This window comes from Acomys russatus, chromosome X (genome assembly GCF_903995435.1).
Source record: "Acomys russatus chromosome X, mAcoRus1.1, whole genome shotgun sequence".
Classification (NCBI taxonomy): domain Eukaryota; kingdom Metazoa; phylum Chordata; class Mammalia; order Rodentia; family Muridae; genus Acomys; species Acomys russatus.
This window is the reverse complement of record NC_067169.1, coordinates 110,892,179-110,917,305: the sequence shown is the minus strand read 5'-3', so window position 1 is coordinate 110,917,305 and position 25,127 is coordinate 110,892,179. Positions and strand designations below refer to the sequence as shown.

General features: G+C 38.7%; 1 protein-coding gene and 1 non-coding gene across 3 annotated transcripts in view; one reads left to right on the top strand and one right to left on the bottom strand.

Annotated features, from left to right (window-relative positions):
* The window catches only part of Fgf13 (fibroblast growth factor 13), a 511,582-nt gene that overhangs the window by 39,610 nt on the left and 446,845 nt on the right, over positions 1-25,127 (top strand). The gene's annotated exons all lie outside the window — the stretch shown is intronic.
* LOC127186025 (small nucleolar RNA SNORA2/SNORA34 family) lies at positions 17,464-17,623 on the bottom strand. Its single transcript, XR_007830280.1, has one exon. It is a non-coding gene; the product is annotated as a small nucleolar RNA SNORA2/SNORA34 family (small nucleolar RNA).

Sequence of the window (25,127 nt, the reverse complement as noted above, 5' to 3'; positions counted from 1 at the left end):
AAGTGTTAAATAATATCCTATATTTATGGTTGTTAGCCTAGCCTTTAACAGCTGAGCTAGAAATGATCATAATGAGTGAGTTAACCCAGAAGCAGAAAGACTCAAATGGTATATACTCACTTATATCTGCATACTAGCCCAAGGGGCATGTCCCACGAAAGCCTTCACTTACCAGGAAACTGGGACAGAGGGGAGGACATCCTATTGGGACTCTAGATGAGAGAAGCATGGGAGAATGGCAAAGTAGAAGGATCCAGAGGGTCCTAGAAACCTACAAGTAGAACATTATGATAAGCAGATTTGGGCCCAGTGGTCCTGCTCAAACTAAGGCACCAGCCAAGGACAATACAGGAGGTAAACTTTAAACCCCTTCCCAGATCTAGCCAATGGTCAGAACATTCTCCACAATTGAGTGGAGAGTGGGATATGACTCTCACATACTCTGGTGCCTCACATTTGACCATGTCCCCTGGAGGGGGAGACCTGGTGGCACTCAGAGGAAGGACAGCAGGTAGCCAAGAAGAGACTTGATACCTATGAGCATATACAGGGGGAGGTAATCCCCCTCAGGAACAGTCATAGGGGAGGGGAATAATGGGAATATGGGAGGGAGGGAAGAATGGGAGGATACAAGGGATGGGATAACCATTGAGATGTAACAAGAATAAATTAATAAAAAAAGAGAAAAAATAAAAATACAGAATAGTTAAAAAAAATAATATCCTAACTTTTCATGTTCCAGTCCACAGTCTCATATCTGTGCAGTGTAATGTATTTGCTTAAGGATAGGTGCTTAAAGATTGTGTCTTGCTAAAGTTGTATTGTTATAACTTGTCAAGGATTACTCTAGCTATTCATGCCCTAGTGTTCGAGGGGACTCCTGTATTTTTGTCTTAAAATCCATTTCTGAAATGTACATTGTGGCACTGTTTCAGATTTTTTACTGTTTTTTAATTTTAGTATTATTGTTTATAATGTATCATCATCATCATCATTATCATTGTCATCATTATTATACATTCTGTTACTGCATATGTGTGTATGCGTGTGTGTGTGTGTGTGTGTGTGTGTGTGTGTGTGTGTGTGTGTAGAGGAAAATATGCAGAAATTGTTTTTTCTATTGTTTCAGTTCCTGGGATTGAACTAAAGTCATCAAGCTTGGCAGCAAGGTCCTTTTCCCCAATGTCGCTAGCTCACCCATGTGCTATAAGGAATTTTGAATAGTTCTGTGCTTCTCTTTTAGGTCCAACTTGTGGCTTATCATCTAAGATATAATGTGCTAGTTCTGAGATGCGCAGCTTGCATTTCAGAGACAGTGGTGATCAGAATCATTCACAGTAGCATTATATATCATTTGTGAGAAATCAAGGTCAGTTAAGGTTTGGACAACTGCGCTGGTGTTTGATATATTGTTGTTGTTGGGAATAATTCATCTAGAATGATATTATTACCATATTTTGAAGGGAGATGTCTTACTTTTCAGGTGTTGACCATCATTTGTGCCTCAATACTAGTAAAAAAAAAGTTATTCAGGGTCAATTTACAAGATAGACATCAAGTGAACTTCTATGTTGCTATGATAAATGCAATGTTGACATGTTAATTTTATGTATATGTGTGTGTATATATAAACTGACATGCATATTTTTATCTCTGTAAGTAGAATATATTTGAATTGATCTTTGCCTGTTATCTTCCCATAAACATGTATCAAATGTTAGCATATGTTAGCTACTATGGCCAGTGCAATGTATGCGGAAATTACGTTATCCTTGAAGAATTCACACTCTGGTAAGGGGGATAGGACAGTTGGTGAATGGCTTCAGTTAGCTATCTATATAGTGCATTGGAGACATATAATAGAAAGGAAGTATTCTTTTATATTGGTTAATTGCTCAAGCAAGACTTTTTAGAGGAGGTGATATTTGACTTGAGTCTTGGTGAACCGATCAGAATTTGCCACATAGAAATGTAAAATGAATATCATTTGTAAATGCTCAAGAGAAGGTAAGAATGGGGCTGGATGTACTGATTCTTCTTGTGTCACTGTGTCCAGACTACCCAAGAGAAAAGACCTCAGGAATGAAAGATTTCTTTGGCCTATGGTTTCGGAGGGTTTCAGTCCACCCTTATGTCAGTGAAGGCAGAGTAAAGCAGCTTGCTTAGTCTTCACTGGGGTAGGTGGAGGCTGCTCACATCATGGCAGAGCCTGAGGCAGAGAATGAGGCATGAAATAGGGGCGCTTATTGTTTACTTATTTCTGCCAACTTGCACCATCTCCCAGGTTTCCATAGCTTTCCTAAATAACACCACCAGCTAGGGACCAAGCTTCCTAAATAACACTACCAGCTAGGGACCAAGCTTTCAAAGCATGAGCCTTTGTGGGACAGTTCACATTCAAACCATAACACTGGGCCAGATCATAAAGGGTGGCAAGTTTCATGGTAAGAAGCTTAGATATAATTTCTTATGTAATGGGAAATAGATTGAGAGACTTACATAAGGGGGAGTTGAATATATATCTAATAGGTTCTATGAAGACCTCCCTCTTCTTTCCAAAATAGTGAGCTGATAGGAGAGGGTGGGGTACTTTTCTGATTTGGTGCAGTGCAAAGACCCCATAGAAGCAAAACTTATCGGCCTCTGATTCTACTATTCGGAAGACTGAGGCAAGAACTGAGAGTTCAAAGCTAACCATATTTACAGAGACCTTGTCTAAAATAAAACTATTCCTTGCACTGAGTTTTGAAGTTAAGAAGGTGTGGATTAGGTCCTTGCTCTACTATTTAGTAGCTATGTGATCTTGAAAATGGTGTCATTTCTCTGAGCTTCACTTTATTATCAGTGAAATGAAATGACAATGACTACCATAAGGACTAAATTATCCTAACAGTAACCTCAGGTGCACTTTTATATATGCTTTCCCAGTGTGTATGGGGTAGGGTTACTTTCCTTCTCAATGTTTTCATATTGGCAATCCTGTTTTTCAAATCGTACCTGGAATTGTGTCCTTTGTTCTTGGATTTTCCTAGTAGCCTCTGTCCAGGTCTTGCATTTTGTGTTTATTAGTTCCTTTAGCTTTAGATTCATTTCAATTTGACAAAAGCCGTAGTATAAGATCCTGGGATTTTTTTCTTACCTTAATTTAGTGTATGCTATAAAGCTCAAGTGTGTTAACCTTATGATGGGGTATGGCAATATCCTCAGCTTGAAAAAAATTTTAATGAACCTTCAGTATGCTGAATTAAGTTAGCAGTTAATATACCATTGGATCAAATGATAGTGACTTTTCAAAAGATGCCTTAATTTATTTTGTTATATTTTATTTCATTTTAATCTCCTTCTCCTCCTCCTCCTCCTCCTCCTCCTTCTTCTTCTTCTTCTTCTTTTTGCTTTGCTTTTTCAAGACAGGGTTTCTCTATGTTATCTTGGCTGTCTTGGACTCGGCTTTGTAGACGAGGTTGGCTTCGAACTCACAGCAATCTGCCTGCCTCTGCCTCCTGAGTGCTGGGATTAAAGGTGTGCACCACCACCGCCTGGCTTAATATTCCTTTCATTACAAGTGATTGCTAAGCCTTTGGACCAAGTGAGGCATTGAGCACTGTTCAGCCACAGTCTCTGCCTCTCTAGTGTTTGCTTTGCAACAGGGTGGAAAGGCTTCTCAGTTGCCTTGGGAATGAATCATCTGCTGTATGAGCAACAAACAAGTGGACAAATAAAGTAGCAAATGGCTTGCTGTAGGGTGAGGCTGGGTGCTTTCATGAGGAAGGGATCAGAGAAACAATTTCGGAGGAGGTGGCTTTTGGAATTAACCTTGAAAGATGAACAAGACATTTCATGTTCCGGTAGTGACAAAAGAAAGGGCAAATTCCAGGCCGACTACCCCATGATAAGGGATATGGTACATAGGTGAGGAAGAACATGTTTTTCAGTGTGGCCAGAAGGTATTTGGTGATGCTGTTGAGTAAAGTAGCAAGATTCCTGTACTTTCTCCACTCTAGGTTTAGCAGAATGAATGTGACTTGAGAAATACCATGCATTATTTACATAGTATGTTCCTGTAATTTTCTTTATTACATACTCATTATATGCAACCTGAATATACATATATACAAAAAGGGTAGCATAACTCACTCAAGAGGGATAAAACAGTCACATATTTTCAGTGTTTAGTCAATGGATAATCATACATTCTTCTTTTCCCACGTATCATTGTGAATATATTTTGGTGTGACTAAATGATTTTTAAAGCAGAGTTTACAATGACTATAAAATATCCTATCATGAACGTGATTTATCTAAATTGTTCTTGTATTTTGATTGTCTTATAAGTTTACTTTTATATGAATGATTCTCTTAAAATATTTGAATTGTCACTGAAGATTTTTGTGGATGAGGTGTGACATCCTAATATAGTTTTAGAAAGATCATACTTAGGTCATTATGGAAAAAATAGATGAAGGAGATGAACTATTTAAGATTTTAAAAGTGCTCAATATGACAACATGCAGTGAGTATAAGAGAAAGAATATGAGAGACTGGGAAAAGAGCTAGCAAAGACAACAACTGAAGGTAGGAAAATGGATGTGAGCCACGGTGCACTGATTAATAAAGCTTAGCAGAAGGAGCCACATTTTATTAAGCAACAATTCCTCTTCCTCTGCTAGAATTTTTGAAACAGAGTCCCTAGAAGTGAACTATTATTTGTAATAAGGTGCTCTGCTTACCTTCATATGTAATAAAGTTTACGAAATAAGATTGATCTTTAAATGACAGTGGTCACCATAGGTTCATACATTTAATACTTTGTCCTCAGTTGTTGGAATCGTTTGAGAAGAATTAGGAGGTGTTACCTTGGTGGAGGAACTGTTTCACTGGGAGCAGGTTTTGTAGTTTCAAAAGCCCACATCATTTCCAGCTCTCTCTCTCTGGCTCATGCTTGTGGATCAGAAGAAAGCTCAGAGCTACTACTCCCAGACACACTGGGCATGGACTCAATTCTCTAAAATTATACTCTCTAAGTAAACTCTTTGTTCTATAAGTTGCCTTGGTCATAGTGTTTTATTACAGCAAGAGGAAAGTCTCTAAGCCAACCATCAAGGGGTAAATACTACACTCTGATAAAACTTAGTTGTGCATAGTTGTCACATGCATCTTGTCACCTTTACAGTGTGCTGTTGGTTAGAATTAAATTCCACTTAATAGAAGAGGAATACACAGAGGGAGTACTGCTGGAGTGGGATGTAGAGTGCCATTTATAGTTGCTTAACTACAGAAGGTACAGGCAAATCTGAAATAGTAAGGCCATTTTTTACACATGATACTTAAGGCACTGTATACAAACGTGAATTTATTATTAATCTAAAGATTTTGTGTATAGATCCACTTCTTGGCAAGGTCATTTCCAAAGCTGTATGTCTAATTTTCTATTCACAACCTTGAATTCTGTCCCTAAAAAGGGATTCACAGATGGGTTGTATTTGCTCAAACCTTACAAAATATTGGTCCTTATTGACATGGTGGTTAGAGAGCTTCTGAGTGAGGAGCTCAATGGAAAATCCAGTCAGTTCCCAGTGCACAGGTAGCATCTTGTAGTCATGGGGAAAGCTTCCTGTTGCCACCAAGCAGAGAAGATACCTGGAGTTCAATTTCCAGTGATATTTTTTGCTCTCATTGGTGAAACCTCTGCTGTCTACAGTTTACCCTAATAAACAGCCTCCAGCTGTGGCTTGTCTATCCTTGGCTTGGCAGTTGCTATGAAAAGATGGTTTAATAATAGTAATAATAATGGAGGAGGACTCTCTAGGTCAGTATTCTAAGTACTTTTGGAAGATGAATTTCAGAAGACTGTTCTTTTTGTCTGGCCCGATGTTCATTGGGAATTCTTGCAAAGCAAATAGGAGGGAGTGGATCTCCAGGGCAATCTCTTACCATGGTCTTCTGTAGCCACTTGATGTCCACTAGGGACACACTTATCCTTTATAAATGCACCACAAACATCACAGGAATTAGACTTTTGGGTTTTGGTCAGTATGAGCCTTTGGACATTTTTGCTGTTCTTTTTGTCCATAGACTATTATAAGTTCCTACCCTAGCATGGTGAGTCAGGGAGTCCACAGCTGCAGACTGCTGATGATAGCTCATAGGGCCCTCCTTAGAAGTAAAAACATCAAGCAAGTCCTCAGCATGATGATCTCAAGGGCAGACCCAACCTGGACTACATACTGAGACCCTGTCTCAAATAACATTTTAAAAATTACAACATTTTTCCATCTGTCATCTGAGTATTAGAAGACTTTTTTGCTGGCATGAGGTTGAGGGATTTTTTTCCTTCTGGTAGCAAAATTTTCAGTCTTTGACCCAGGAGAACTGTCTATTGGAAGATAGGTCGATGAGACTGTAATATACTTTCTGCATGGGGGGGGGTCTTAACCTAAGCATGTGGTTCAGGGGTGACCTTGATGCTACACATATTGAATATTTACTAGGTATAAACCTAGAATTAGCCATAGATGAATTATTTGTATCTGTATGTGCTCCTGCTTCTAAAAGGAAGTTGTGGACTACTCTGATTGAAAGATCCAGAAAGTCCAGGCTGTGTATGCCTTTAATCGCAACATTTGGGAGAAAGATTTCTGAGTTTTGTGGCCAGCCTGATCCACAGAGTGAGTTCCAGGATGGCAAGGATACACAGAGAAGCTCTGTTACAGGAACCACTGCCTGCCCCCCCCCCCAAAAAAAAGACTACACAGCTTGGGTTGGAGTTCTCCATCTCTAGCATATAAGATACATGATGTGTGATGGCACTTTGCCTCTCTGAGCCTCCGTTTCCTAATCTGGAGGATGAATGCCTTAAGGATATTTATCTCACAATTTTACTGTGAGATACCTTAGATATTTCAAAACAAGAGCGCTTCCAAGAGTACTTGGAACAATTTAAGGTCTTTTAGATTACTATTAGTTACTATTACCATAGTAAAAAAATGCATTGTGGTTCTTTGTGGCTCAGTGTTTTCTAAAGCAAATAACACTGTTTTTACTTTTCCTTACATGAGTTCAGATCTGGGGACTAAGGCCCGGGTTCCAGGCTACATTTTTCATACCATTTTTTATTATCATTAAGACTGCGCTTTTTGTCTCTTGAAGCCTTTGCTTGATGAAAGGCAATTGAGTCTTCTGTTATTGCCAGTGTTCAGTGCCTATTGTCATTTTCATATTGGGGACATCTAAAATTAAAATGCAATAGTTGTTTGGGCCTGCTCTTCTCAAATGATATTTCCAGAAGAGCCCTTATTCATAATTGTTTGGTTCTAGAATCATGATACATACCTATCTATCCATTTAAGACAACTGATGTGTTCTCAGGGGTACTACTGCATTGTTCATTTTGGCTTGGTAAATACATCACTTCATTGGTGATCTTTTTTTTTTTTTTTTTTTTTAATTTATTTTTTTTTTTTCATTGGTGATCTTTAATGATGAACTATGGCCTGCTTTGTGTTCAATACAAAATGTTCTGAGTAGAATAATCTTATGACAACTCTAAGACCAGCTATTTTTTGCTCTCATTTTCAGCACTTGCCCATGTGCTGGCTTTCTACCTAGCTAGGACCGCATCTTGGCAGCACACTTAAGAAGTCCCCCTACCACAACATGGGGAGTTGCCTATATAGGAGAGTCCATGTATGTTTGATCATATATGAAATGGGAAGACCTCTTTCTGTGTTTGCTATTTTCTCAATATGGCATCTGTGATAGTTTCCTAGGATGGCAGTAGCAGATGCTCACAAATTTGGTTTCTTGAAACAACAGAAATATATTCTCTATAGTTCTGAAAATTAGAAGCCTGATCTTAAGATACTAGTAGTGCCAAGTTACTTCTCAAGACTCTAGGGAAGAGTATTTCCTTGGGCTGTTTTCATTTCTGATAGTGTAACAGTTCTTGGTATTTTGGTCTGTCTTCTCTGTTTTACCAGAGCCTTCTGTGTGAGTGAATGGATCCTCTCTTCTCTACGTCCATATTTCTCTAAAATTGCAGGCATATTAATCTTTGGATTATAGCCTACTTGGATCCATTATGACCTCATCTTACCTTGGTGACCCACCAAGAGATGCTATTTTCAAATCAAGTCTTACTCCTAGGTACTGAGGGAGAGGATTTCAACCTTTCTTCTCCTGAGGACACAATTTAATCTACAATAGTAGCCATTTTTTTGCAGTCTCTCCTCTACTTCTGATATTGAGGAAAATGAAGTCTCTCCATTTTTTGCAATGCAATAGGAATAATTTGACTCACATGAATCAAGCACCACATAACATAAGAACCTGAATAAAGAAGCTAGAAGAAATTAGGCCCTACTGATCTTAATTCCATGCCTTGAGTCAAAGCACTTGGAAAAATCAGAAGCCTGATGAGTGATAAAACAAGTTGTCAAGATCCTCAAATTTCTTGACTTTAAGTTGAGAACTTTTCAAATGTCTTCATAAGCATGTTGGAAATTGTGGCTGAAGAATTTCTTGTACTAATAGAGAGTGAGAAAAGTCCTATAAAAACAGAGAAACATCTGGAAAAAATAAAATCCAGGTTGAAATTGCCTATAGGTGGAGTTCTTGGCAGCCTAAAGAGAGTAAAGTGACAGTTCAAAGTCTTTTTTCCATGAATTGCAGTTGAATCTGATCAATATTTGAATGAGCTGTAAATTTGGAGGAAGCTGTAGGGATTCATTGATTAAAAGAGTAGGTGCTAAGCCTACCTGTACAGAGCTCACAGTCCAATGAGTCCCTAACTACTCCTGGATTCATTTATCAGAGGTCTGAGATGGAAGGAAACAGTAGAGAGACCCCAGTTCAACTCTGTCCAGAATGAACATGGGAGAAAAATGAAAAGTATGAGACTTAAAACTGAGAAGGAAGGAGTCAGATAGCAAAGAAGGAGTGCACACTATTGTGCGTATGAGTTCATTTCTGTACAAGAGGAAAGTTGGGTGAGAACCCACAGTAGAGCCAGTGACAGAAGCATGGACATATATTTAATCTTGTTATTGGATGCATCAAAACTTTTTAAAACATTCAGAGATTTAATTCTCCCTCCTAGGGCAGTGGGGAGCCATTTCAGTATGTCTAGATTGGGGAGGTTGGGAACCCCCAAATCCCAAATGAGAATAAGCAGAATCGCATTTACAATATATCAATTTTGGGCAAAGGCATTATTCCAGATTCCTCCACACACAGTGGTTCATAATTAGCTCCAGTATGTAGTCCATGCCCTAGAGGTGGATTGTTTTCATTGGGGCATCAGTTTTCAGGTCTTAGCATATGGTTAAAGGCTTCTGTGTGTGTATGGCCTCTGCGCTGTTCCCCACAGGAAATCTAGTACTTTGGTACACACTGACCTTGCTTTTTAATTTAATCACCCTGGTAATTGCCTGAGGGCTTCCTTCATCTTTTGTGCTTGTTCATTCTGAACTTACCATTTCTCTAGATTTGTTTTTTTACCTTGATGCACATGATTTAAGGAATGGTTTTCCGTTGGTAAACTGATCCTAGTACATAGATGCATTTTCTTGCTAACACAAACTGTAGAGGAATGCTAATTCAGAACATGGCTGCTCTGGCAAGGGATCACATCCAAAGATCTTCTGGGATGCCTTTAATCCAGAAGACAGAGGCAAGCAGATCTGAGTTCAAGGCCAGGCTGGTATAGAGCAAATATAAAGAAAAGCTTAGCTCCAGGCATGGTGGTACATGCCTTTAATCCCAAACAATGAAGGTAAAGTTAGTTTTTAAAAGGAAACAATCATGTTTGAAAGTGATATCTAATGGAGTGGCAGAAAACCTGATAAATTAAAGAAAGATTTGACAGAATAGGATATGCCCAACTCTCATGAGAAAAGAGAAGGGAAACTATTCTCAGAGAGAGAGAGAGAGAGAGAGAGAGAGAGAGAGAGAGAGAGAGAGAGAGAGAGAACGACAAACAGTCAGACAGACAGACAGACAGACAGAGACATATAGAGAGACACACAGAGAGAACAAGAACAGTTTTTATCTGGACAATAAAAGACAAAGGTTGCAGAGGCAGAGAGAAAAGCCAGATTGAATAAGGTAGCCGGGAGAGGAGTTTGAGCCACAATAGCTGAATTGAACCAGCCAGCTTTGAGCTTAGAAAGAACAAGTAAGGGTGAGCTTATTAATCAGTAAATATCAGAGACTGAAAAATTCTAGGCCTAAGTTAAATTGTACAGAGGCTAGAAGCTTCCAGGACTAGGCCTAGGTTAGCAAACAGAGGCAGTAATCCTAAGAGATAACAATTGAAGCAGACGAAGAAAAATTCCTTTTATATCTCTGATCCTGGTACAATTTATTTCTGTTTAGGCAATGGAGGAGTTTATATTCATATTTCTCCAGCTTTTTAAACATTTTCACTACTGTTTTAAAAAGCATTTTTAGTGCCCATCCCCAGTGGCCACACTTATGAAGTTTGAATAGCAACGATATATTGAATATTAATTTATTATGCTTTATTTGTGCTTTACAAGAAGTAGAAATACAAAGCTTACTGCTTTTTATAGCATACAATGTTATATATAATTTATGTTTTAAGTGAAAAAATCAAATTATACTTCATTAAAAAGTTAGAAGTTATTAAGAATGAACTTTTGCATTTGTGGAGTAAGTCTAATATACTTATTAATATAAAGTGTAAATTATTATACAGATTACCATTTATACACATATACAATTTTAATGTCAATATGTTCCATTTTTATATGACCCAGACTGGTCTGTGACTCTCAACTAGTTCAAGCTGATTTCGAACTCTTAATCTTTCTGCCTCAGCTCCATCATGTCCACCTTTAACACTGTGATCAAATTTTGGCTTTTAAAACATTCATTCACATCATTTTACTCTCCCTCTCCCTCCTTCCCTCCCCCCTCTGTGTATGTTTGTGTGTGTGTGAACATGTGTATATGAGTCTGCACAGATGATCCCTCAGAAGTCAGAAGACAGTATTGGATGGCTGGAATTGGACTGACAGGCAGATGTTCATGGAGATGTTAGCACAGGAAACCAAACCTGGGTCATTTTCAGGAGCAGCAAGTGCTCTTAACCATTAAGCCATCTCTTTAAAGCCATGATCACATTTCAAAAAATAATTTAAAACTGCTATTTTTACAAAAAAAAATACAGTTATCTTCTTGCAGATGCTGTCACTCAATTTTTTAAAACTTGTTCAATATTGGGAAATGACTTCAAATTTAATAGATGTTAGGTTGTTTTTTATTAAACATTTGAGAAGTTTGAGTGTACCTTTCTCTAAAATATATGAGTTATTAATGGGCCAATATTTCCCTACTCGGATATTCAGAGTTTTTTTCCTGACTCCTTCTTTTAACAGGCTAGTAGCTATCAGTTTGGATATCTGGGAACCAGAGATATGGGTTAATGGTTAAGAGTTCTGGCTACTCTAATAGTGGACAGTTCCTAGCACTCACACGGCAGCTAACAACCACTTGTTCCAGGAGATCTGATACCTCCTGGCTTCTGTTGGCAGTTCATCTACATTGTACAAAACACTGATACACATAAAATAAAAATAAATACATCTTTAAAACTATCACTAGCCAACTCTTGTAACAAAAACTTTGTGTAAAGTTAAAGAAACTTTTAAATAAAGACCCAAAGTGCTTTCTTGTGAATAAAATTATTGTAGCTTTAACAGGGCTTGGTGGCACACACCTTTGATCCCAGCACTCTGGAAGAAGAGACAGGTGGATTTCTGTGATTTCAAGGCCAGCCTGATCTACAAAGCAAGTTTCAGGACATCCAGGGCTGTTACACAGAGAAATCCTGCCTCAAAAAAGGAAACAAACAAAAATGTGTAGGTGTGTGTGTGTGTGTGTGTGTGTGTGTGTGTGTGTGTGTAGGGGTGTGTGCTTGTGTGTTTTGCACAGGTGTGCACATCCTAGAAATTTGTTTTGTTCCTCTTCCAATTATTACTGGCTTCTGGATGGGTGAACTACTTAGATGGGATCCTTTTCTATGTAAATCAGTGACAGATTCATTATTAGTTGTAAAGAGTTTATAAAGAATAAACCCATGGACTTCATTTCTCTTAATGACCTGTCAATGTGCCTTTAGTTGGGAACTCAGCTTTTAATGAGGAAGAACAGATGCTCAATTCATAGAAAAAGTAACCTGAAAGTATCTGTATTGTTTTCAGTTTTGTGGACATGCATCTGGTCATATACTTGTATCAAGTAGCACTATCCCACAGTGTTTTTGAGTAGTGCTAATTAGCATTTGGTTGGGAAAATGTAATTACTTGAATGGGAATTTTGACCCAGATACTCAGCTCCTATTCTTAGCACACTTTAAACTTAAACACAGGTTTTTTTTTTTTTTTTTTCATCACACACCCCAGACAGATACAATGAGTGGGGATCCCTTACAGATGGGAGAACTTTCAATTTTCAAAATTTGTGAAGACTGGGTCCCTATGTCTGTTACACAAACCATCCTCAATGTAACATGGCATGTACTCTCTCTTTCCCTCTCGATTCCAGAATTCTAATGTAATTTTACATCCTTAATCGCATGCATTCCAGTAGTCTTTATTATGTAGATAGGTCTAGAAATGGAAAGTGTTTAAAATGGTGCAAATGAATGATGTGTTAAGTATTACAATTTAAAAAAAGGCAGTGTGAGCATTCTGAAAGAATAGAGGGAAATGAAAAGTTGAAGAAAAGCAGAGAAAAAGAATTCTGAAGGGAAATAATAGAGTTTTGTAAATACATTACCACATCATCCAGATTGACAGCAGAAAAGGTCAAGGCCATTTTAACAGTGCAGGGGACCAAGTCCAAATTACATTTAAAAAGTAAGGATGTTTTGAGTACTCAAACTTTTACCTAAGGTTTGGTACTGTTGACAAAAACGAATCAGTACAGGACTCTATGACACCTACGTGACTGTCCCACAAATTTCTGTATTATGGGCAAGGAGTTGGGGACCCTACTAGACCCTTCCCATGATTATCCCGATAAGTCCCAGGTATCCAGGCTTTATGGTGGTGCAAGACTTGTCATGTAGGCACATCCCATATTTGGAGCATATTCATTAAAATGAATAGCTTAAATGCCAATTTCTGAATGTGGGTTTTGTTGACCTTTCCTGACCTTTGAATGTTGAAGACAGACATGCAATATTTACTTATTCAAGTTTTTCATCAAAGCTTTTTATATATTTATCATACTATTTTACAGATTTATAAGCCAGTGACCACTGATGTTAGATAGCCCACTTATACTACAGCCATCTGGCTCTACTACTTGGGAAGGTATTTTTAGGGTAATTGGCTCCAGGGTCATTCTTTCATTTTCTTCATTTGTAATTTATTGAATGGACTTCACACAACAAACATGCTCTCTTACTGGGGAAATAATCTACTTGGTACTGAAAAATTTTAGCATGAACTATAGTGCCTAGGTACAAGAGGGTAGTTTCTGAGGAGCATGTGAAGGTCTCTTCTTAATAAGCAGATTGTGGTCTGGATGGGATTGGCTATGTGGATGTGGGTGAGAAAATAAATAGTGCAAGAAACACACCACAACCAAATCATAAAAGCACAAAACTTGAAGCAATTATATATAACCAAAAGGACAGTAAGACAAAAATTATCCAAACAAAACATTATGAGACCAAATGTGTACAAAAACACAATTGAGTTTGTTCTGTGTTGGTCATCTACGACTAGGTATAAGGCCTACTACTAAGTACGCTTAATATACCAAATGACACTGCACAGGAGGAAACTATTATTTTTCTTTATAATCAGGTATCAGTTGCAGATAGATTCTTAGTTGTGGATGGGAGCCCATGTCCACTTCCCTTCTTAATTGTGGTACTCTGTATACTGCCACAGTCTCTGTGAGTTCATATGTACATATGTCCTGGTCCTGTTGTGTTTGGAAGATACACTGTTTCCTTAGAGTTAACCATCACCTCTGGCTCTTATTTATAATTTGATGTTTGACATTTGTGTGAACCGTAAAACTCCCACAATAATTAATAAAATGACAGTTTCCTCCTCTTCCACGATTTCCTTGTGCTTCTTTAGGATCTGTTTTCCTCATCTCTCCCAGACTTTGATGACCATACAACCAATTCAGGGAAGCTGCCAATGCTCATTGAGAGAGAATGAAATATCTTACTTTTTCTGGGTACAATGTGTATGTAATATTTGAGCTTCTTCATTTGTCTCAACCGAAATAATATATTACCAGTGAAAACAGAAGCAAACCTAAGAATCTAGCTGCTTTCCATTAAGTTGGGCATTATTTGCAAAACTATAACACTTTTCCTTATTTGCATTTTTGTTGTTTTGAAGCTGTGCTTGTCTTTCATAAAATATAATTCTTTTCCCAAAATATTTCCTACAATGTAATTGATTTATTCATATGAATATGCCAAATTTAAAGTAAACACTACCTCAATAGCTTTTAAATTTCATTCATATTTTGATGTTTCTAATTTTTATCTAGTTCCCTTTTGTTTTAAGGCAAAGTCTTGCTAGATAGCCCAGGCTGGCCTTGAACTCTTGATCCTCTTTCATCTTCCCAAGGAGATGTTTATATATAGATGTTTATATATAGATGTTTATATTATAGATGTTCTCCATTATGGTTGACCCAGGTTTTATTTTAATATGACAAACATAACCCACATAAATAAAAGCATGCTGTAGTACTCAGAGGTATTTCCCTAGAAATCCCTCTTTTGTTCTACCATTTCTCACTTATTTTTAAGATCCTGAGATCAAAATATTGAATGTTATTGCTATGGAGGGTTTGACGAAATTCTAACATTGGTGGAATGCTTTCTGTAAACCATTGGTCCTTATTAAGGCTCTTTGCAGCAAGTAAGAAAATGCCAGGTTTCCAGGATTCAAGAAGGAAGCTCACTATATAGCCCTGACTGGCCTGGAACCCAACAATCTTCCTACCTTAGCCTTCTGAGAGCTGAAATTCAAGGCAAGTAGTACCATGATTTGGTTGGAAGCAGATATTAAATGTAGTACCACTCAGAGTTGCCCTTCCAGCAAAATAAGCTCTTTTCCCCCCTACCTGGCTGGACTGTGGTAGACTGTACAGGGTAGGGCTAGACTGCATTCTGTCCTTTGGAATCGGGCCAGGGTTATCCAGGCATGAGTAGCGAATGGGCTTCTGGTAGATGTAGTTTGATTGTGGTTGTGAGGATAGTAGCACCTAGCGAGAACAGAAGGAGAAGGGCCAGAGGAGTCCCTTTATTCTTCATGGCCCATGTCTCTAGCCATTTGACTGAATAGTTTTCAGCTTGAGAGTGGGTGGTTTTTAGTGCTGATCACTGGGAAAGAAAGTATGGAGGAAAGTAGAGACTAATACCTTCGTATGTTATGTATCTGGGAAGCAAAACAAGACTGTTCTTTGAACCTGATACTGTACTAGAAGAGTACTATGCTTGGAAGTCTCTTTGGGCCAGCATGTGTGTGTGTGTGTGTGTGTGTGTGTGTGTGTGTGTGTGTGTGTGTGTGTGTCTGTGTCTGTGTCTGTGTGTCTGTGTGTGTCTATATGTCTGTGTCTGTGTGTTGAGACAGGGTCTCACTATGTAGCCTAGGCTGTCTTCTAACTCACAACAATCCTATTGCCTTAGCCTTCGGAGAGCTGGAATTCCAGACATGTACCACCAGGTTTGGCTTGAGAACAAGGAACTGACTGTCATACCCATAAGAGCCTACTTCCTGCAATCCCTGCCTGAGAAGTCTTGTGTTTATATCCACCTTGGAGGGAAAAAAATCTACAGCACCTAGAAACTCTTTATTAGGTTAATTTGACTTCAAGTCTAGAAAATGTTTGGTTTAAGCACATCCAAATCAGGGAGTTTTAATTCAGAACATAGATGCTCTGGCAAAAGATCACATCCAAAGACTTTCTAGTTCTATGTGATCTGGCTGGAATACAAACACACCTTTAATCCAGGGGACAAAGGTAAACAGATCTGAGTTCAAGGCCAGCCTATTATAGAGCAAGTTTCAGGTAAAGAAAAGCATAGGTCCAGGCATGGTGGGACATACCTATAACCCCAAACAATGAAGGTAGAGTTAGTTTGTGTAGAGAAGCACCCATGTTTGAAAGTGATGTCTAATTGAGTGGCAGAAAAGGTGACAAAACAGAGAAAGATTTGACAGAACAAGATATGCCCAACTCTCTTGAAAAGAGAGAGGAAAGGGAACGCTGCTTAAGAGACAATGCTGAGAGAGGAGATTTTACCTGGATAGTAATAGAGAGAGAGACATGTTGCAGAGAAAGAACACAGGGAAAGACAGAGTGAGCCAGAGAATGAGAAGGAGCCAGAAGATTAGAAAAAATATCTGGAGTTAGTTTGAGGCCAAGCCGAGCAATTCAGAGGCCTGGAGAAAAGCCATATTGAATACATTAGGGGAGAGGGGAGTTTGAGCCAGAACAGCTGAGTTGAACCAGCCATCCCAGAGCTCAGAAAGAATAAGAAAGCGTGAGCTCATTAAGCAGTAAGTCTCAGAGGCTGAAAACATTCTAGGCCTAGGTTAGATTGTACAGAGACTAGAAGCTTCCAGGACTAGGCCTAGGTTAGCAGAAGGAGGCAGCAATCCTCCTCTGAGACAGCAATTAAAATAGGCAAATAAAGGCCCCTTTTACCAGAAGAAAGAGGGCAGCCTTCCATGGCTGAGCCATCACATCTTCTGCAGAGTACTTACCTTGCTAAAACATCTCCTCTAGCCTCAGGAGGCCAACAATACTGAAGTATTTGCAGTGTGTTAAACTTCCATTCATTTGAACGTTTCTAATACAAAATTGTGCTCATTTCAATGGGAGCAGGAGTGTAATGGCCATTTTTAAAACTGTTATTATTTTGTGTTCTAGCTAATGTGTGGAAACATGTCCATTTTCACAAATCATGGCACACTTGAAAATGTGTTAGGCATCCTGCAGATGGCCATGGAGCCACTGAGGATTTTCCAAACTACTGAGTCTATTAATAGAGATAAGAGACATGTAGAATCAATAACCCAGATCACCAAATAAATATCTAGACTTAAATTAGTTTGAAGACCTTGGGCTCTCTTTTCAAAATCATTATAGTGTGGTTCAAGGAAAGACATTTCCCATAGGCACTCTTATCCCATGTGTTCTTTGTACTGTTTATTTGGTTTATCAAATGTGAAGAGAACATTTACATTGCTAAACCTTAGGGCTGAGCATAATAAATCTTGGTGGTAGAGTGCTTGCTTAACCCATGTAAGGCCCTGTGGTCAATTACCAGTTCCAAGGGGAGGGCATTAAAATGACACTGCTAAACCCTGTCTTTGACATTGTGTTGTTACATTTTGTTGTGAACGCCCTTGGATACTTCTCTAAATGCCCATTGTTTCTTTTTCTTTTTTCTTTGCCAGATGTTTCTTTCTAATGAATTGACCATTAGATTTACAGATTTCTGAAATGGCCAACAGACCATAGAAAGGCATTTCTTTAGGCTACTGCTTGATATCCATTGTTTCTATTCACTCAAAAATCTATCAGAATTTCCACTTGCCTGTTTTTCTTCAGCCTTCATCTCATGGTATATATGGATAATGGCAATCATCACCACACTAGAAGTAAGTACATTTGCCAGTGTTCATTCTGTTCTTTTTTTTATATCAGTGCATTTAACCTTTATAGCACCCATTGAGACAGGAATTATCTCTGCTATTTCAAGAGTGGGGAGGAAACAAGGCTCTAAGAGATAACACCAGTCACAGGACTTGAAAGTAACTGAACTATGAATTAGATATAGGCAGTCCTTGTTCTTAACCATTGTGCACATGAAAGCCTAAAGCCTCTTTGTTCCCTTCAGCTATTGAGAAATAAAGATATACTACTTAGTGGCAAGTTTTGAAGAACTGTGTACTTGAGGTATTCTTGGAAAGTATTTTGTTACTCTCTGAAATTTTACACATTGTCTATTTGATTGTCTGTGGTGCCATTTACGTTTTTATATGGTGATATTTTTATCATCTCTCTTTCAGTTGTCATTTTTAGCCACGGAACCTGTAACTGATTATCTGTTCTATTTTCTCACTTGACAACTAAAATATTGACAATAAACATCTCAGTCATGGCTTACAGCTTAGAAAAATGTGATGAAACACATTTATCATAACTGAATTTTGAAAACAGATGTAATTCTAAAGAACCAGTGTTCATGGTACCGCTTTAGGTCTCACTGAAGGCCGGAGGTTGGCTCACTTTGCCCCTAGGCTTTTCTGGCAGAGCACTTACTTTGAGCCTTAAAATATCTCTGGTCATCTTTTTTCTGTTCCTGAGACTAATCAGTGTGTGATTTCTAAACTGTGTCAAAACCATGGCCTTGTGTTTACAGACCATAATGGTCACTGAGTTGCATCATCAGACACTTGTATTGAGTTGGTTATTGTACCTACTATGTGCCTTCTAGGAACCAGAAAACTGGGCAGGATAGACTTGATACTCATCTTCATGGTTGTGATGGTTAGGCTTTCTTGTAAATTCAAGTCTATTAAGAAAGGCCTGGAGAGTTATTAAAACACATCTTTGGATATCTCCTTGTGGGTATTTCCAGACAATTAAATCATTAAAGCTCTGTCCTAATGAATGGATTAATCTCTTATTTGAGTTATAACATGTCAATATGATTGACAAGTGGTCAATTACATCAGATGGAGCCTGACTGAAGGAAGTAGTTCACTAAGGACATGTCCTCAGCGTATATGACTCATCCTTGCTTCATCATGTACTTCCTTTCTTTGCTTCACATCTGCTCTGTGGTTAACAGAATGGGGACAAATATGATGGACTGAACCTTGTCAATCCATAAGCCCTAATAAATTATCTATTTCTTAGTTTGTTTCTGTCAGATAGTTGGCCCCATTGATAGAAATGTAACTAGTGCAATTTTTATTAGGGAAATATAGCATTGAAAGGTTAAAGATAAACAAATAACGGAAGTGAGAAAGGTTGCAAAGAAGATGTGCAAGCCCCTGGGCACTAGCCTTAGTTTAGTGATTCCAAGGCTTCTCCAAGAAATGTGACTTTTCATGTGCTGTCACTTGAGTTTTTGATCTTAGCCTGATGTAACATGATCCATGTTACACTTATACTTTGTGAGGGTCAATGTAGTTACTATTCATTACATATGTAATTATTGAACACTTACTATATTCCAGATATTGTCCTTGGTTCTGAGTGTATGTCAGGGAATAACTGACAGCAACTGTCTTGCCCTTGTGGAGTTTGCATTGGATGAGGTGCAGACCAGTAAAATAAGCAGGAAAGGACTATGGTGCACATGCCATGTAAGGAATCCCATATCAAGCAGCAGAGGTCAAAGTTGCATATAGGTAAAGGGTGCTAATTTATAGGAGGTATTAACTTACAGAAGATAGTATTTTAGCAGAGGCCTGGTAGCAAAAGAGCAAACCATGCAGGAACAGGAGGAACAGGTTATTTTAAACAGAGACAAGAGCAGGTTCAAATACTCCAAGGAAGGATGTAATTGGTATATTTAAGGCTCAGAGAACTAGACAAATGTCTGGGGATACTGTGAGTATCACAGACTGATGTGAGCCAAAATTCATGAGCTAGTAGGAATAAGAGTATGGAGCACCCTGGTGGTCAACACCAAAAGTTTAGTTTTCATGCTGAGTCAGATGATGAACCTCTGGAGATGATGTAGTATATGTGACTTTGCATTAGGTTATTCTGACCACTACTCTTCATAATCAATGTGTATATGCCCATGCAATACATACTGCCAGGTTATGCTGTGGAAATAGACTGGGAGACCAATGGAGAAACAAAGAGATAAGGACAGGGACCAGAAAACTCACTCGAACTCTACATAAAGTCAGAATGATCTGATACAGAACATATTTGAAGGAAGGGGAGGGTGGTGGAAGCAAGGAAGCACATTGGGCAGAAGTTATGTTAGACTTTTTGAACGTTACCTTCATATATATATATAAAACTTAATCTCAGAGGGCTCTGTACCTGAAGGCTTGGCCTTATGCACTTGGGCACAACCTGGTGGCAGATGGCTGACCCATTTGGCTTCCAGAAAAAAAGTCAAAAGTGTTTTGTACCAGAATGCTGGTTTGTGCCTTGAAATATGCCAGAGTCATACAGTGGAGGCAGCCTCAATTGAGATCTAGCTGTAAAGGATTTTCCTAATTAGAAATTGAGGGGGGTAGGTCCCAGACATTGTGTGTGGGGTGCCTCCTGGGCTGGTGGTCCTGGGTTCTATAAGAAAGCAGGCTGAGCAAGCCATGGGGAGCAAGCCAATAAACAGCACCCCTGCATGGCCTCTGCATCAGCTCCTGCCTCCGTGCTACAGCCCTGAGTGAGTTCTTGTCCTTGCTGCTTTTGATGATGAACTGTGATATGGAAATGAAGCAAACCATATCCTCCTCAAGTTGCTTCTGGTCATGGTGCTTCACCACAGCAATAGGGACCCGAAGACAACAAGCTCACTCACAGGACTAGCTGATTGGTAAACTGTGGGCCAAGTGTAGAGGTTTTTTTGTGAGGACAACTCTTGGTTGTCTGTGTGGAGCAACATGGTACTATAATTTACCAGGAAGAAGAGACACAGAATAGCTTGTGGTGAGACAGGTAAAACTGTCTTTGGTTTCAGCTAGGATTGATTTAGAAGGGCCGGAAGAGCTTGAAAGGGGACAAAAAGAATAGATTGCTACTTAACTCTGGAACTGAGTTTCTATCTTTTATAATACTTGGGATTGAACCCATGACCTTGTACAGGTTGGCAAGCTCAGTGCACTGAGATTCATTCCTAGCCCCTCCTCCCTTTTCTGTCAATTTATTTTATTTTTAAATAATTGTATACATATAAACGTGACTATTATCTCTCCCCTTATATCTCAAAATACCCATGTGTCCCCTTCAGCACATTCCCTCTCAATTTTAAGCCTTAAAAAACCATAACCCACTAAATCTAGTTACTGCTGCCCAGATATGCAATATTGGGGCCCACTCACTGGGGCATAAGAAGCCTACCAGTTGCCACATCCTCAAAAATGAATGATTATTTCTCCCTGGGAATACTAGTACTCCAGTAAAGAATGGGGACTAGAGATCATATACCACATCTATGCTGAAAGTTATAAGCGGCTTGACTTCGTGCAGGTCTTGTGTGGATTTCATAACTGTGACTTAAGTCTAGAAGACAGCATTTTGACCTATCTTCTTCTTCCTTGAAGTTCCCTAAGCCTTGGTGAGAGAGGGGAGGTGCATATAGGTGTTCCCTTCAGCATCCTTCATTTTATATCTTTTCAGTCAAGATCTTGTCCTAGAGTTCAAGATCATTCTGCCTCTCCCTCCAGAGTGCTGAGCCTGTAGGCTTATGACACTCCTCTCAGCAAGAGCACTAATTTTAACCATTATGACACAAGAAACAAAATGGTGTAATATTTGATGAAGAAAGGAGTAATTGACTATAATCACTCTTAACTCAGTGCCTTTGTACATGTTTTTCCAGTGCATAGGCCTCAATTCTGACTGTTTTCCTTGCATATCTTTTCCATTGTACACTGTTCCTTATTTTACCTGACGTCATCACATCTAGTATCTAGCCTGGCATGTTATTCTACGTAGGCATTTGATGACTGAATAAATTAATAAACTTAAAATTAACCTACAGAATGAAAGGCTTACTACGTGTAGATTGTCTTTTTTTTTTCTAGGCACATATAAGCCATTGTAAAGTGAGCAGAAAAGATTTCCCCCTGTCAATCACTGTTGTGGTGTTCTGAAAGCCTGGAGACTCTTGATACCTTTAATTGAGCCCTTTGGTTGGTTTCCATGTGCTTGGCTCTGATGAGCATAGTTAGGCCTCTAGCACAAACCTGACTTCTAAAGCAGCCTCTGACTCAGTAGTCACTCACCTAAGTAGCTGCTTCCGGAGAATGGATGGAACCCCCCAAAAGATGTGACACTTTCTGCATAAGGTGCCCAGGAACTTAGGAATGCCTCTTAAGAACTTTTGGAAACTTATTTGGTTTGTGTCTAAAAGCACTTTGGGATTTTTATTCTTTCTAAGCATACCATTTCTGCTACCCTAGTCTACTCGTTTGCTGCCATTCCAATCTTCCCAAGTAGCCACTTGTGGTGCTATGAAGAGAGTGGCATGGTATGTCTATTAAGCATCTAGGAAGTCAAATTCTACCTTTGTTGCTGTGACTCTGAATATGCTGTCTAACCTCTCAGAGCCAATTTCTGTCTGTTAAAAATTATAACAAGGGTGCTTTGATTACAGGATTATTGTGAATAGTCATGGACTAGCATAAGTGATTGCTCGGACTCATTTTCTGCCACTCATTCATTCACCTGAGTATCCTGTACCAGGATCAGTCCTGGGAATTATGAGTTGTGAAGACAAGAGTTGACATAGAAGGCTTGCTGGTTCTCTTTTGAAAGCCTAGCTTACATGATTGTTTGGTGGCTGGCACCTGAGCATTTGAATTTCAGAAGCTTCTTAAGTTTTCTACATGACACACTGTCTACATGGTCTGAATAAACAATGCAGTTCATGCAGAATACTCCCTCTCTTTTGGGGTGTCTGGAACATTGCTATTTGCCTGGCAGAAAGCATTCACTTGACCAGCTTATGGCTGCCAAATCTGTGAGCACTGAGTTTAATGAGTGTTCATGGTAGATGACATTCACATGCGTTACCATAATTTGCTGTGAAAGTTAAGTGCGTTTTGTGTGGCTTCACTGGGAGGAGACCCTTGGAAGCATCACCTAGTTTCACCCAGATACTGCTTTAGGTGCATTTTGCCCTTTGCTGATTTGGCTTTGTGTGTTTTTGTTGGAATGAACTGTCGATGTGAGTGTGACAATTTCCTGAATCTTGTGAATCCTAGTGACTCACAAAGCCTGGGGGTGTTGTGAGCCTTCTGACATGTGGATATAGATTTAAATGTAGACATTTCCTTTCCCTTCAAAAAGTTTTCACTTTAGTTAGATAGCCTGCCATACAAACATGAAATTATAATATACAGAGTACAGTTTAGTGACCTTGGGAAGCACAGAATAGCACCTCCAAGTTATGATGAGGAGAGATAGGAAGAGCTTTTTGAAGGGGTGACCATTTCCATTTAATTTTCATGGGTAATCAAAAGTTGTTTAGTGACTTTATGCTCATTACGCGTGTGCTGTCTTAAACTACTCTAGATTTAATATTATAGCCTCGACCGTAAATCACAGAGTCCCTCTACTTAGGGAAGGCTTGGCTGTTGATAAATTGACCTGTGTGGAGACCATGATGCTGGCTGATCACCATGAGTATGTATGGAAGTAACTTGGCCTTTGTGACATAAATCAAGTAAAGTGGTTGTGTGGGAGGTGGTATTTAGGCATGGCTATTTTCAATCAACCCAGGAAAACTCCTAAGATGGAGCAGCATGTGAAGCGTGCCTGTGACAAGAAAATCTGTGATACTGTCTGCGACCGCTCAGTAATTCAGTGTAGAGAAAGAGTGGCAGACAAAAGGGAGGTAGGAAGAAGTTATGTTTTGAAAGGTAGTAAAGTCAAGCTTGAAGAAAAGGATGAATGAATGAAGTGAGCTACATGGAGAAATATGAGAAAAGACAGACTTGAACTCGTAGGATGCTTGCTACCCAGGATTGAACATCCACGCTAGGTAGAGAACTTGAATATGTATTGGTACCAGTCATTGTGGTTTGTTGAAATGTGTTATCTGGGATTGTTGTTTCTCTGTGTGAACAAATTAGAAGAAAAATAGAACAAAAAAGTTAAGGATATTGACAAAAAGTGACTCAAGTCTAAGACTATGGTATCTAAGAAAGTCAGAGGGCTCTGATATGCACCATAGAGACGTCAGAACTCCAGCCTCTCTGTGTTCAATACAAATGCTATGTAAGAGCGACTAAAAGGCTTATAGATTCCAAAAGTTTCTTTCAAATCTATGTATCAGTTTGTTTGGTCTTACTCAGAGAGGGATAGGGAATGACTATTTAGTGGGCAAGAAATTGCCCATGATAAATTGTAATTTGGCTTTGGAACTGCAACATTCCATCCTCTCCACGTCACTGAAGTTTTAGTCAGCCAATCCACTTTTACAGAAATAGCTTATTTCCGGGAATTTTCCTTTATAGTACCTAACTGCCAAAGCTGCTACTGTATGTAAGAACGTGCCCATGAGGCCTTAGGCACTAGCAAGAAGATAGAGAGAATGTAAGTTTAGTACGACCTAAAAAGGACAATCTGTCTTTGGTCCTTTGAAATGTATGCAGTAGCCACTGGACGAGTCCTCTCACAAACTGCACTTTAATCCTCTGTAATTTCTGTGCTTCAGCTTCCTATTAACATTTGACTTTTGTTCCCAGTCCTTTAAGAACTACTGACTTCTGTTTGTGCAGATTTGCACTCACCTGGGAAACCTGATTCCATAGGTTAGGCAACCTTGCCTTTGGAAATCTCTGGTTGCTTATCAACAGTATTTCTAAAAGTGTAATTTATGAAAAATGCTATTTCTTCAACATATTGAGCAACAAAGGGTTACATGGCCAAACACTGGGAACCAATGGCTCTCTTAAAAGTTTGTAATCTCTATCAGTCACTAAGAAATGCAAGAACATTTTCAATGAGGACATCTTTGTATAACTGGTATTATAATATGCATTTGTCCATAGGAACATTTCCTTTCCATCAAGAAGTGTATGGCTCTTTCTCTTATGACTCATGGCTGTTTACTTAGAAATATGTGCATGTTTCAATTGTATTTTTATTCTGCTAATAGATCTTACTGCGTTAGTCACATCAAATATCATGCTTCTTGCATTTGACTAAAATTAACACATTGAAATATTTTCCTTAAACTGTCATTTTTATGTTAAATAGCAACATTAGAGTATTAACTAACAGCATTTCATTTTCCTTTGGAAAATTTCCCATATTTAAGATTAGAATCTGAAAACAAAAATATTTCTTAGAGTCCTCTTGTTCTTGTTTTAATTAAAAAAGTGCAGCATAAATATCAAGCTAATCATATTATTTAC